The sequence below is a fragment of the Nomascus leucogenys genome, chromosome 15 (assembly GCF_006542625.1).
Source record: "Nomascus leucogenys isolate Asia chromosome 15, Asia_NLE_v1, whole genome shotgun sequence".
Taxonomy (NCBI): domain Eukaryota; kingdom Metazoa; phylum Chordata; class Mammalia; order Primates; family Hylobatidae; genus Nomascus; species Nomascus leucogenys.
The window spans coordinates 70,755,776-70,771,759 of NC_044395.1; the positions used below are offsets into that span (position 1 = coordinate 70,755,776).

The 15,984-nt window shown below is 38.3% G+C and overlaps 1 protein-coding gene and 1 long non-coding RNA gene across 7 annotated transcripts in view; one reads left to right on the forward strand and one right to left on the reverse strand.

Moving 5' to 3' along the window:
- The window catches only part of LOC115830481, a 92,451-nt gene extending 89,803 nt beyond the window's left edge, over window positions 1–2,648 (forward strand). Inside the window, exon 3 of the long non-coding RNA XR_004026026.1 lies at window positions 2,275–2,648. This is a non-coding gene — a long non-coding RNA (uncharacterized LOC115830481). The remainder of the gene's footprint in view (window positions 1–2,274) is intronic.
- The window catches only part of SBF2 (SET binding factor 2), a 530,998-nt gene that overhangs the window by 148,439 nt on the left and 366,575 nt on the right, over window positions 1–15,984 (reverse strand). The gene's annotated exons all lie outside the window — the stretch shown is intronic.

Consider the following 15,984-nt stretch of genomic DNA (forward strand, 5'->3'; position numbering starts at 1 on the left):
AAAGTTTATAATATAAACTACATAACCTAATTCTAAATAACCTAAGGGTTCAAAGAAGAAATCAAAAGGGAAATGAGAAAGTATTTAAACATGAATAAAAATGAAAACATATTATATAAAAATTTGTTGGCTGCTAATAAGGCGGTATTTAGTGAGAAATTTATAGCACTAAATACCTGTGTTAGAAAAGAAGGTTTCAAATCAATCACTTTAGCATCTACCTTAAGAAAATGGACAAAGAGCTAATTAAATATAAAGTAAGTAGAAGAAAGGAAATAAAACTTCGTGTAGAAATCAATAATAGAAAACACAAAAACAACAGAGAGAAAAATCAATGAAACCCAAAACTGGTTCTCTGAGAAATTTAATAAAATATATAACTCTCTAGCTTGACTGAACAGGATAAAAAGGGGAGACCACAAATTATTGCCATGAGGAATGAGAGAGATGACATTATTCTAGATTCTACAGATATTAAAAAGATAATATTAACATGTTATATCTATATATTGGACAATTTTGACAAAATGAACAAATTCCTTTTAAGATACCAATTGCTAAAGATCTCTTACAAAATAAATAACCCTAATACATTAAATTTATAAAATAATTGAACTTGAAGTTAAAAACCTTCTCATAAAGAAAGATCTAGGCCTGGATGTCTTTATTTGTGAATTCCACCTAATATTTAAGGAAGCAATAATACCAATTCTAGACAAACTCTACTGGAAAATCAAGCTGGAGTATACACTTCCCAACTCATTTTATGAGGCCAGCAATACCCTGCTACCAAAACCAGACACAGAAATTAGCAAATCAAACCCAACAAGTTAAACCGGATGCAGTACTACGTGCCTATAGTTCCAGCTATTTGGGAGACTGAGGCAAGAGTATCACTGGAGCCAGTCTGGGCAAGATAGCAAGTCCTCTGTCTCTAATAAAATAAAAAAATTAAATAAAAAAATAAAAAATACATCATGATCAACTGGAATGGAAAGCTGGTTTCACATTAGCAAACCAACCAAGGTAATTCACCCTGTTAAAAAACTGAAGAGAAAAACTATCTGATCACCTTAAAAGATACAGAAAAAAAATCTGACAAAATACCACATCAATTATTTGATTCCTCAGTATCCTAGGAAACAAAGGACACTTCCATAAACAGATAAGAGAGTATCTACAAAAAAACCCTACAGCTAGTGTCTGCACTTAAATCTATACTATTTTTCACAAAAGTGCAAAGCCAATTCAATGAGGAAACAAATGATGCAACAACAACTGTATATCTGTTTGTAAAAGAAATGAACTTGGTCCCATACCTTGTACCAAATTAAAAAGATAAACTAGAAACAGCTGAGATCTAAATATGAAAGCTAAACATTTAGCATTCTTCGGAGAAAATGGGAGAAAATTTTTGTCACTTTGGGTTTAGAGAAGACTTCTTAGATATGATACCAAGTGCATATCTATCCATGAATAAAAAATTGATAAACTGGACTTTATCAAAATAAAAAGCTTCTGATCTTTAAAAGATACTGTTCAGAGAATAAAAATATAAGACAATATCTGAAAATAATTGAAAATCATATATTTGAGAAAGGACTTGTATTCAGAATAAAAATTTTTCCAAACTTGGTAATAAGAAAACAAACAATCCAATTTAAAAAGGGTAAAATATTTGAACATACATCAACAAAGATATATAGATGGTAAATAAGTATAAATCAAGATGTCCACTATCATCAGTCATTAGGAAAGTGCAAATTAAAACCACATGAGATACTTCCACACACCTATTAGGATGGCTTCAAATGGAAAGACTGACTACAGGAAGTGTTGGAGAGGGTGTGGAAATACTGGAACTCTCATATACTCATGGTGGGAAGGAATGTAAAATGATACAGCTGCTTGAAACACAGCTTAGACATTTCTTAAAAAGTCAAAAGTACACACACTATAGGGTCCAGCCAATACACTCCTGCTATTTTTAAACAAGATAAATGAATGCATTATGTCCATCAAAGACTTACGCATGAATGTTGAGAGCAGTTTTACTTGCACCAGGCCCCAACTGGAAATGAATCAAATATTTATTAACATGTGCATGGATAAGCAAAAGTAACTGAGGTATTTGCATTGTTGGAATCTGCCGTTTGATACTAGAATACATTCTTAAATAAATGTGGCTATGTTTTATACATCATTTTAATGGGCATTTCTCACTTTATTTTTCTTTTGTTAATGACATTACTTGCTGTTCATTTTATGTTTTAGACTATGAAAATGATGTTAGATAAAAATTAAATTCGAGCAATTTTCTTGTTCGAGTTCAAAATGGGTCATAAAGCAGCAGAGACAACTTGCAACATCAACAATGCATTTGGCCCAGGAACTGCTAATGAACGTACAGTGCAGTGGTGGTTCAAGAAGTTTTGCAAAGGAAAGGAGGAAGATGAGGAGTGTAGTGGCCAGCCATCAGAAGTTGACAACAACCAAGTGGGAAAAATCATCAAAGCTCATCCTTTTACAACTACATGAGAAGGTGCCGAAGAGCTCACCATTGATCATTCTACGGTCATTTGGCATTTGAAGGAAACTGGAAAGGTGAAAAAGCTCGATAAGTGGATGCCTCATGAGCTGAACCAAAAAAAAAAAAAAAACAAAAACCCATCGTTTTGAAGTGTCATCTTCTCTTACTCTATGCAACAAGGAAACATTTCTCAATTGGATTGTGATGTGCCATGAAAAGTGGATTTTACATGACAACCAGTGATGACCAGCTCAGTGGCTGGACCGAGAAGAAGCTCCGAAGCGCTTCCCAAAGCCAAACTTGCACCAAAAAAGGTCATGGTCACTGTTTGGTGGTCTGCTGCCAGTCTGATCCACTACAGCTTTCTGAATCCTGGTGAAACCATTACATTTCAGAAGTATAGTCGGCAAATCAATGAGATAAACTGAAAACTGCAAGGCCTGCAGCTGGCATTGGTCAACAGAAAGGGCCCAATTCTTCTCCATGACAATGCAGGTGACACAACCAATACTTCAAAAGTTGAACAAACTGGTCTACAAAGTGCTGCCTCATCCACCACATGCACCCAACCCCTCGTCAACTGACTACCACTTCAAGCATCTCAACAACTTTTTGCAGGAAAAATGCTTCCACAACCAGCAGGATGCAGAAAATGCTTTCCAAGAGTTCCTTGAATCTTGAAGCACAGATATTTATGCTACAGGAATAAAGAAACTTATTATTAACTGGCAAAAATGTGTTGATTGTAACAGTTCCTATTCTGATTAATAAAGATGTGTTTTCATTGTTCAGCTCCCATGGACACAGGTAGGGGAACAACACTTACTGGGGCCTGTTGGGGGATGGTGGGGGTGGGAGAGCATTACAGAAAAGAGCCGATGCATGCTGGGCTTCATACCTCGGTGATGGGTTGATAGGTGCAGCAAACCACCATGGCACACGTTTACCTATGTAACAAACCTGCACATCCTGCACATGTACCTCAGAATATAAAAAATTTTAAAAAAAGTACAAACAGGTGAAAAAAATATGTTTAAGCCTAGTTATAATGATTTAAAATTCATGGTCCAAAACTGCATTTACTTTTTTACCAACCTAATATTTATACAATATATAACAGTAGTATTCACCATTAAAAAGGAATGAACTATTGATGCATACTACATACATCAAAATAACGACGCTGAGTAAATAAAGCCAGACCAAAAAAATTACACATTTGATTCTATTCACATAAAATGTAGAAAATTCAACCAAATCTATAGTGGCAGAGAAAAGACCAGCAGTTACCTGGGAATGGGTATAGAGGCAGGGTGTTGAGAAGGGCGGAGAGTACCCTTTGTGTCCCTTTTCTTGTACAAAAGGGTACAAGAAACTTTTGGGGACAATAAATGTGTTCATTATTTTGATTACTGTGATAGTTTCAAAGGTGTCTATACATGTTAAAAAGTTATTAACTTGGGGAGATCCGTTTCAAGATGGTCGAATAGGAACAGCTCCGGTCTGCAGCTCCCAGCGTGATCAATGCAGAAGACAGGTGATTTCTGCATTTCCAAGTGAGGTACCTGGTTCATCTCATTGGGACTGGTTGGACAGTGGGTGCAGCCCACAGAGGGCGAGCCAAAGCAGGGTGGGGTGTCACCCGACCTGGGAAGTGCAAGAGATTGGGGGATTTCCCTTTCCCAGCCAAGGGAAGCCATGCAGACTGTACCTGGAAAAACGGGACACTCCCACCCAAATACTGCGCTTTTCCCAAGGTCTTAGCAACTGGCAGACAAGAAGATTCTCTCCCGTGCCAGGCTTGGCTGGTCCCACGTCCACGGAGCCTTGCTCACCGCAAGCTAGCGCAGCAGTCTGAGATTGAACTTTGAGGCAGCAGCCTGGCTGGTGGGGGGGGTATCCGCCATTGCTGAGGCTTGAGTAGGTAAACAAAGCAACCGGGAAGCTCGAACTGGGCAGAGCCCACTGCAGCTCAGCAAGGCCTACTGCCTCTATAGACTCCACCTCTGTGGGAAGGGCATAGCTGAACAAAAGGCAGCAGACAGCTTCTGCAGACTTAGACATCCCTGTCTGACAGCTCTGAAGAGAGCAGTGGTTCTCCCAGAATGGTGGCTGAGCTCTGAGAACGAACAGACTGCCTCCTCAAGTGGGTCCCTGACCCTGTGTAGTCTAACTGGGAGACACCTCCCAGTAGGGATTGACAGACACCTGATATAGGTGGATGCCCCTCTGGGACGAAGCTTTCAGAGGAAGGATCAGGCAGCAGTATTTGCTGTTCTGCAATATTTGCTGTTCTGCAGCCTCCACTGGTGATACTCAGGCAAACAGGGTCTGGAGTGGACCTCCAGCAAAATCCAACACACCTGCAGCTGAGGGACCTGACTGTTAGAAGGAAAACTAACAAACAGAAAGGAATAGCACCAACATCAACAAAAAGGACATCTCCACCAAAACCCCATCTGTAGTTCACCAACATCAAAGACAAAACATAGATAAAACCACAAAGAAGGGGAGAAACCAGAGCAGAAAAGCTGAAAATTCTAAAAACCAGAGCACCTCTTCTCCTCCAAAGGATCGCAGCTCCTCACCAGCAATGGAACAAAGCTGGATGGAGAATGACTTTGACGAGCTGACAGAAGTAGGCTTCAGAAGGTCAGTAATAACAAACTTCTCCAAGCTAAAGAAGCATGTTCAAACCCATTGCAAGGAAGCTAAAAACCTTGAAAAAAGGTTACACGAATGGCTAACTAGAATAAACAGTATAGAGAAGACCTTAAATGACCTAATGGAGTTGAAAACCATGGCAGGAGAACTCCGTGATGCATGGACAAGCTTTAATAGCTGATTCAATCAACTGGAAGAAAGGGTATCAGTGACTGAAGATCAAATTAATGAAATAAAGCGAGAAGACAAGGTTAGAGAAAAAAGAGTAAAAAGCAACAAACAAAGCCTCCAAGAAATATGGGACTAGGTGAAAAGACCAAATCTACATTTGATAGGTGTACCTGAAAGTGATGGGGAGAATGGAACCAAGTTGGAAAACACTCTTCAGGATATCATCCAGGAGAACTTCCCCAACCTAGCAAGGCAGGCCAACATTCAAATTCAGGAAATACAGAGAACCCTACAAAGATACTCCTCGAGAAGAGCAACCCCAAGACACATAATGGTCAGATTCATCAAGGTTGAAATGAAGGAAAAAATGTTACGGGCAGCCAGAGAGAAAGGTCAGGTTACCCACAAAGGGAAGCTCGTCAGACTAACAGCGGATCTCTTGGCAGAAACCCTACAAGCCAGAAGAGAGTGGGGGCCAATATTCAACATTCTTAAAGAAAAGAATTTTCAACCCAGAATTTCATATCTAGCCAAACTAAGCTTCATAAATGAAGGAAAAATAAATTCCTTTACAGACAAGCAAATGCTGAGAGATTTTGTCACCACCAGGCCTGCGTTACAAGAGCTCCTGAAGGAAGCATAAACATGGAAAGGAACAACCAGTACCAGCCACTGCAAATACATGCCAAATGGTAAAGACCATCAATGTTATGAAGAAACTGCATCAACTAATGGGCAAAATAACCAGCTAGCATCATAATGATAGGATCAAATTCACACATAACAATATTAACCTTAAATGTAAATGGGCTAAATGCCCCAATTAAAAGACACAGACTGGTAAATTGAATAAAGAGTCAAGACCCATCGGTGTGCTCTATTCCGGAGACCCATCTCACATGAAGAGACACACATAGGCTCAAAATAAAGGGATGGAGGAAGATCTACCAAGCAAACGAAAAGCAAAAAAAAAAAAAAAGGAGTTGCAATCCTCTGATAAAACAGACTTTAAACCAACAAAGATCAAAAAAGACAAAGAAGGCCATTACATAATGGTAAAGGGATCGATTCAACAAGAAGAGCTAACTATCCTAAATATATATGCACCCAATACTGGAGCACCCAGATTCATAAAGCAAGTCCTGAGAGACCTACAAAGAGACTTAGACTCCCACACAATAATAATGGGAGACTTTAACACTCCACTGTCTATATTAGACAGATCAATGAGACAGAAGGTTAACAAGGATATCCAGGACTTGAACTCAGTTCTGGACCAAGTGGACCTAATGGACATCTACAGAACTCTCCACCCCAAATCAACAGAATATACATTCTTCTCAGCACCACATCACACTTATTCCAAAATTGACCACATAATTGGAAGTAAAGCACACCTCAGCAAATGTAAAAGAACAGAAATCACAACAAACTGTCTCTCAGAACACAGTGCAATCAAATTAGAACTCAGGATTAAGAAACTCACTCAAAACTGCTCAACTACATGGAAACTGAGCAACCTGCTCCTGAATGACTACTGGGTACATAACGAAATGAAGGCGGAAATAAAGATGTTCTTTGAAACCAATGAGAACAAAGACACAACATACCAAAATCTCTGGGGCACATTTAAAGCAGTGTGTAGAGGGAAATTTATAGCACTAAATGCCCACAAGAGAAAGCAGGAAAGATCTAAAATCAACACCCTAACATCACAATCAAAAGAACTAAAGAAACAAGAGCAAACAAATTCAGAAGCTAGCAGAAGGCAAGAAATAACTAAGATCAGAGCAGAACTGAAAGAGATAGAGACACAAAAAACCTTTCAAAAAAAATCAGTGAATCCAGGAGTTGGTTTTTTGAAAAGATCAACAAAATTGATTGACTGCTAGCAAGACTAATAAAGAAGAAAAGAGAGAAGAATCAAATAGACGCAATAAAAAAATGCTACTCGGGAGGCTGAGGTAGGAGAATGGCGTGAACTTGGGAGGCGGAGCTTGCAGTGAGCTGAGATCTTGCCACGGCACTCCAGCCTGGGTGACAGAGCGAGACTCTGTCTCAAAAATAAATAAATAAATAAATAAAAAACATAAAAAATGAAAAAGGGGATATCACCACCGATCCCACAGAAATACAAACTACCATCCGTGAATACTATAAACACCTCTACGCAAATAAACCAGAAAATCTAGAAGAAATGGATAAATTCCTGGACACATACATCCTCCCAAGACTAAACCCGGAAGAAGTTGAATCTCTGAATACACCAATCACAGGCTCTGAAATTGAGGCAATAATAGCCTACCACCAACAAAAAAAGTCCAGGAGCAGACAGATTCACAACCGAATTCTACCAGAGGTACAAAGAGGAGCTGGTAACATTCCTTCTGAAACTATTCCAATCAACAGAAAAAGACCTCCCTAACTCATTTTATGAGGCCAGCATCATCCTGATACCAAAGCCTGGCAGAGACACAACAGAAAAAGAGAATTTTAGACCAATATCCCTGATGAACATCAATGCAAAAATCCTCAATAAAATAATGGCAAACCGAATCCAGCAGCACATCAAAAAGCTTATCCACCACGATCAAGTCGGCTTTATCCTGGGGGTGCAAGGCTGGTTCAACATACGTAAATCAATAAATGTAATCTATCACATAAACAGAACCAACGACAAAAAGCACATGATTATCTCAAAAGATGCAGAAAAGGCCTTTGACAAAATTCAACAGCCCTTCATGCTAAAAACTCTCAATAAACTAGGTACTGATGGAACGTACCTCAAAATAATAAGAGCTATTTATGACAAACCTACAGCCAATATCATACTGAATGGGCAAAAACTGGAAGCATTCCCTTTGAAAACTGGCACAAGACAAGGATTCCCTTTCTCACCAATGCTATTCAACTTAGTGTTGGAAGTTCTCAACAGGGCAATCAGGGAAGAGGAAGAAATAAAAGGTATTTAATTAGGAAAAGAGGAAGTCGAATTGTCCCTGTTTGCAGAAGACATGATTGTATATTTAGAAAACCCCATGGTCTCAGCCCAAAATCTCCTTAAGCTGATAAGCAACGTCAGCAAAGTCTCAGGACACAAAATCGATGTGCAAAAAACACAAGCATAGTTCTACACACCAATAACAGACAAATGGAGAGCCAAATCATGAGTGAACTCCTATTCACAATTGCTACTAAGAGAATAAAATACCTAGGAATCCAACTTACAAGGGATGTGAAGGACCTCTTCCAGAGGAACTACAAACCATTGCTCAATGAAATAAAAGAGGATACAAACAGATGGAAGAACATTCCATGCTCATGGATAGGAAGAATCAATATCGAGAAAATGGCCATACTACCCAAGGTAATTTATATATTCAATGCCATCCCCATCAAGCTACCAATAACTTTCTTCACAGAATTTGAAAAAAACGACTTTAAAGTTCATATAGAACCAAAAAAGGAGCCCACATTGCCAAGACAATTCTAAGCAAAAAGAAGAAAGCTGGAGGCATCACAGAACCTGACTTCAAACTATACTACAAGGCTACAGTAACCAAAACAGCATGGTACTGGTACCAAAACAGATATATAGACCAATGGAACAGAACAGAGGCCTCAGAAATATCACCACACATCTACAACCATCTGATCTTTGACAAACCTGACAAAAACAAGAAATGGGAAAGGATTCCCTATTTAATAAATGGTGCTGGGAAAACTGACTAGCCATATGTAGAAAGCTGAAACTGGATCCCTTCCTTACACCTTATATAGAAATTAATTCAAGATGGATTAAAGACTTTAATGTTAGACCTAAAACCATAAAAACCCTAGAAGAAAACCTAGGCAATACCATTCAGGACACAGGCATTGGTAAGGACTTCATGACTAAAACACCAAAAGCAATGGCAACAAAACCAAAATAGACACATGGGATCTAATTAAACTAAAGAGCTTCTGCACAGCAAAAGAAACTATCATCAGAGTGAACAGGCAACCTACAGAATGGGAGAAAATTTTTGCAATCTACCTATCTGACAAAGGGCTAATATCCAGAATCTACAAAGAACTCAAACAAATGTACAAGAAAAAAACAAACCCCATCAAAAAGTGGGTGAAGTATATGAAGAGACACTTCTCAAAAGAAGATGTTTATGCAGCCAACAGACTTATGAAAAAATGCTCATCATCACTGGTCATCAGAGAAATGCAAATCAAAACCACAATGAGATACCATCTCACACCAGTTAGAATGGCGATCATTAAAAAGTCAGGAAACAACAGATGCTGGAGAGGATGTGGAGAAATAGGAACGCTTTTACACTGTTGGTGGGAGTGTAAATGAGTTCAACTACTGTGGAAGACAGGGTGGTGATTCCTCAAGGATCTAGAACTGGCAACACCATTTCACTCAGCAATCCCATTACTGGGTATATACCCAAAGGGTTATAAATCATGCTACTATAAAGGCACATGCACATCTATGTTTATTGTGGCACTATTCACAATAGCAAAGACTTGGAACCAACCCAAATGTCCATCAGTGATAGACTGGATTAAGAAAATGTGGCACATATGTACCATGGAATACTATGCAGCCATAAAAAAGGATGAGTTCATGTCCTATGCAGGGATATAGATGCGGCTGGAAACCATCTTCTTAGCAAACTATCACAAAGACAGAAAACCAAACACTGCATGTTCTCACTTATAGGTGGGAACTGAACAATGAGAACATTTGGACACAGGGCAGGGAACATCACACACTGGGGCCTGTCGGTGGTGGGGGTCTGGGGTAGGGATAGCATTAGGAGAAGTACCTAATGTAAATGACGAGTTCATAGTTGCAGCAAACCAACATGGCACATGAGATCGAGAACTCCTTTACTCCCTTGAGGATTAACTCAGTTATGAATGAGTGGCATTAATCACTGTCAATGACCTAATCATCTCTTAAAGGTCCCATCTCCCAACACCAACACATCAGGGGCCAAATTTCTAACACATGAATTCTGAGGAACACACTCAAAGTATAGCAAGGGCCAACATCTGAATAGTATAAATCCCAGAAGAGCAAAATGAGAAAAAGAAGGAAGATCAAAGAAAATTGCCCAGAATTTAAGGACAAAAGCTTCCAGATTAAAAGGGCTTGACACATATTCAGCACAATATATGGAAATACCCCAATGACATCAGCAGACATCACTGTAACATTTCAGAAGACTGGGGTCAAAGGGAAGATCCTACAAGCTTCCATAGAGAAAAGACAAAGTTTTGTGGGAAGCGTAAAGGAATGCAATCATGGATCAATGAAAAAAATTTATCAATTTCATCTATTAAATCAGAACACTAAGGAAGAGAAAAACATTATAATAAGTGCTGAAAAGCAATTGAAAAATATTTATCAGCCAATAAAAATAACAAGTAAAATGGCAACAGAAGAAAACTAGTTCGAGATAATAAAAATTATTTACTAAAGCCAAATAAAAAATAATTATCCTAAATAACAAAACACTAACCATTTTGATTAGGATTGAGACAGTGATAATTTTTATCAGATTTTTATTTAACATTGTCTTGGAGGTTCTGATGAATACAATATGACAAGAAAATGAAATAAATAAATTGTATAAAAATGGGCAAAAAAGATATAAAACTTTCTTTTGAAATGGTATTATTGCATGCCTAGAAAACCCAAGACACTAACAGAAAACAGAAATTAATAAGAGAATTTGGTAAAATGGATAGATATTAAATAAGTATGTAAAAGCAATAGTTTTGATTTATTATAGCAAAAAGGCAACTGAAAATGGAAACAGAAAAAATGCTTCACTCACAGTATCAGTATAAACCATAACATGCTAAAGAATACATCTAATAAAGCAAAAAACTTGCAAGAAAACCTTAAAAGCTTACTGAAAGGCACAAACAAAAATTGAAAACTGGATGTTATTAGATGGGAAGACTCAAAAGAAAATATCAAATTTTCAGGGCTGGGCACGGTGGCTCATGCTTGTAATCCCAGCACTTTGGGAGGCCAAGGCGGGTGGATCACGAGGTCAAGAAATCAAGACCATCCTGGCTAACACAGTGAAACCCCGTCTCTACTAAAAATACAAAAAATTAGCCAGGCGTGGTGGTGGGCGCCTGTAGTCCCAGCTACTCAGGAGGCTGAGGCAGGAGAATGGCGAGAACCTGGCAGGCGGAGCTTGCAGTGAGCTGAGATCCAGCCACTGCACTCCAGCCTGGGCAACAGAGCGAGACTCCATCTCAGAAAAAAAAAAAAAGATAATATTACATTTTCAAAATTGACATATAAATAGAATGCAATTCCAAATGGTTTGCACTCTCAATTCCAGTGGATTTTTTTTCGGGGAATTGAACAGTATTGTCTTAACGTTTATATTAAATAATCAATGCCCAGGAATGGCTTAAAAAGTACAAAAAAAAAATCAATGTAGGATAATTTGCTTTTGGAACATAATGTCCTTTTATCAAATAAATATGGTATTAGTTTAGAAATAAATATCCATGGATTAGAATAACAATACAGAAATAAATCCCACTATGTATAAAAATCCAATATATGACAAATATTATAGATCAATTCAGTAGGAAAATGACAAATTATTTAATAAATTTTGCCAGAATAACTGGCCATTCTTTCAGAAGAAAATAAAACTGGATATTTCTAATATACTATATAGTTATAAATTCCAGCTGCAATAAGAATATTGCAAGAAAATTTAGATAACATATATATCTTGATGAAGAAAATGTTCTAAACAGACTGAAAATATAGAGGTTATTAAAAAAAAGGCTAGCCAAAATGAGCAAATATAATTAAAAGTTTTTCTACGGCAAAAGTTAAAACACAAAGTCAACAGATAAATAATGTATTTGGGAAAAAATTATAAAGGGCAATATCTAAAGTGCTCTTACAAAATGTCAAGAAAAAGTTAACACCCCCCCAAAAAAAGGCAAAAAGTATGCATAAGCAAGTAAAAGAAAAATAGGCCAAACATGCTTTATTTCTTTATTTTATTTAATTTTATTTATTTCATTTTACTTTTTGAGACAGAGTCTCTCACTGTCACCTAGGCTGGAGTGCAGTGGTGCGATCTTGGCTCACTGCAACCTCTGCCTCCCAGGTTCAAGCGACTCTCCTGCCTCAGCCTTCCAAGTAGCTGGGATTACAGGCGCCTGCCACCACGCCCGGCTAATTTTTTTATATTTTAAGTAGAGATGGAGTTTCACCATCTTGGCCAGGCTGGTGTTGATCTCCTGACCTTGTGATCCGCCCACCTTGGCCTCCCAAAGTGCTGGTATTACAGGCGTGAGCCACTGTGCCCGGCCAAAACACGCATTTAAAATAATGCTCAAATTCAATTAATACTGCAGGGACTACAAATTGTAACAATAACATAAGTTAGTTGACTGATTCCTGCATCCATTCACTCAACAAATATTTACTGAAACTTTTCATGGGCTAGGCCCTATTTTAGGTGCTGGGGATTAGAAGCAAACCAAATAAGTTCTTTATATGTACTTTTGCCATCTTTTTTGCCCATATAACCAACAACATTTACAAGAGCAACTGAAATCTGTTGTTGGTAAGGATGTGGGAAAGGAGATACTCTGAAAAACTGCCGGTAGAGATATGAAACATAGCCTTTTGGACAGCAACCTGCCAGTACTTATTAACTACAGATACCAGTAAACAAAGACATATATACAAGGATGTTTGTTGAAATTTTGTTCAAAGGGGAAAAAAGCTGGCCCACACCATGAAATATTAAGTAATAATTTTTTTTTTTTTTTTTTTGAGACGGAGTCTCGCTCTGTCGCCCAGGCTGGAGTGCAGTGGCGCAATCTCGGCTCACTGTAAGCTCCGCCTCCCGGGTTCATGCCATTCTCCTGCCTCAGCCTCTCCGAGTAGCTGGGACTACAGGCGCCGGCCACCACGCCCGGCTAATTTTTTTTTTTTGTATTTTTAGTAGAGACGGGGTTTCACCGTGGTCTCAATCTCCTGACCTCGTGATCCGCCCGCCTTGGCCTCCCAAAGCGCTGGGATTACAAGCGTGAGCCACCGTGCCCGGCAAAATATTAAGTAATAATTAAAAACAATGTCTGAAAGCCTAGGTCCTAAACTGTGGAGCAAGTCATCCTAGGTGCTACGTGGAAGTGTCAAGAGTGATGTCATATATTTTTAATTTTCAGGGGAAACATAGCATTTTTGAATGTATATTGACACTGAATCTCTTGACATTATATGCTTGAAGTAATTCAGTTTCAACATTAGATCACGCTACATTACTATTAATGATATTGTGTCTTTGCAAAGCTGGGTATTGAGTGGTTGCTGTGACTAAAAGGTACACATTATGCTAAGGCCTGGCACGGTGGCTCACGCCTGTAATCCCAGCACTTTGGGAGGCTGAGGCAGGCAGATCACGAGGTCAAGAGATCGAGACCATCCTGGCTAACATGGTGAAACCCCGTCTCTACTAAAAATACAAAAAAAATTAGCCGGGCATGGTGGCGGGCACCTGTAGCCCCAGCTACTTGGGAAGCTGAGGCAGGAGAATGGTGTGAACCCGGGAGGCAGAGCTTTCAGTGAGCCAAGATCGCACCACTGCACTCCAGCCTGGGCAACACAGCAAGACTCTGTCTCAAAAAAAAATTTTTTTTTTAAGTACATACTATGCTAAAAGATAGAAATGTTCGTGGTACAGCCAGTCTAATACCAAAGTCTGAGCAGCTGTGCAGTACCCAACAGGAGCACATATACCATTAGTAAGCAGTTGTAGTTATTTTTAAATGAAATAAAAATATTACTATTTTTGAAAAAATTTAAGTGTATATTTTTTCCCAAATGGCTATTAAGTTGTAGGAATATAATACACATTACTTGGCCTGAAAGATTTACTAAATGAAGCTGTTAGGTATTTGATTTGGCCCAGGGAGCACCAAGAAAATATTGCTGAGATACTAAGGACTCATTGTGAACTCAGAAAATTTGGGAATCTCTTAAACCTGCAGCCCAAGAAGTCAAAAATAACAGAACAAGTGAAGAACTTAGATGAATGGAAATAATAAAGATAGAAATGAATTATAAAGAAAGCAAATACACAAAGGCAAAGGGTTCATAAACTAATAAAATGTACAAAACTAATTTTAAAAAAGAAAAAAGCCACTAATCAATAGACATGTTCTTAGGAAATAATTACCAAAATGAACTCAAGAAAAGTTGAAAATCTGAAGAAACTATAATTAGAAATTAAAAGTATTCTCCCAAAGGCTAGACGTGGTGGCTCATGCCTGTAATCCCAGCACTTTGGGAGGCCAAGGTGGGAAAGTTGCTTGAGAGTTCAAAACCAGCCTGGGCAACAAAGCGAGACCCCGTCTCTACAAAAAAATTAAAAAATAAATTAGCTGTGCGTGGTGGCGCATGTCTGTGGTCCCAGCTACTTAGGAGAGTGAGGTGGGAGGATCACTTGAGCCCATAAGTTTGAGGCTGCAGTGAACTATGATTCCCACCACTGCATTCCAGCCCCAGCCTGGGCAATGGAGCAAGATCCTGTCTCTTCAGTAAAAATAAAAAAAAAAAAATTATCCCAAAGAAAACATTAGGTTAAGGTGGCTTTAACTGGTGAGTTTTAACAAACTTTCAAGGAACACAAGATTTCACTCTAACATGAAGTGTTTCAGAGAAGAGATACAGAGGAATACTCCCTATTTCATTTTTTGACGTTAGTATAACTTAGCTCCAATACCAGTCAAGGAGTAGATGAGAAATTATAAATTGATTTTGATCATGAAAATAATTGTACATTAAGAATGAGATAGAGCTGCAGAAAAAGCATTTCATAAAACTGACATCTATTATGACAAAAACTCTTAAACCAAGGATGGAAATGGACTTAATAACCTGATAGCAAATATCTACCAAAACTTTTAGCACAGGTAAAGCTTAATGATTAAACTTTAAAAGAAAGGCACTTACTGTCAATTCTATTTAATGTTATACTATAGGTCCTTGCCAGAAAATAAGAAAGGATATATATATATATGTAACGTTTAGAAAGTGAGGTAAAAACCATTCCTATTACTGGACGGTATGATTGCCAACATAGAAAACAGAAAAGAATATGTGGCAAATTACCAGAATTAAGGAAGTTTGCAATATTAATAGATAAGTTTACTATATTTCTATATATCAAAAAAAGCAATTAGAAAATGCAATTTTAAAAGACGCATTTACAATAACAACAACAAAACAGGGCACCTAACAATAAATTTAACAAAATATGTATAAGACCTTCATGGAGAAAAATCATACATGTATTTTTTGAGGCAGGGTCTCGTACTGTCACCTGGGCTGGAGTGCGGTGGCACAATCACAGCTCACTGCACCCTCGAGTGGGCTCAAGTGATTCTCCCACCTCAGCCTCTCATGTAGCTGGGGCTACAGGTGTGCGCTACCATGGCTGGCTAATTTTTGTATTTTTTGTAGAGACAGGGTTTCGCCATGTTGTCCAAGCTGGGCTCAAGCAATCTTCCTGCCTAGGCCTCCCAAGGTGCTGGGACTACAGGCATAAGCTACTGTGCCC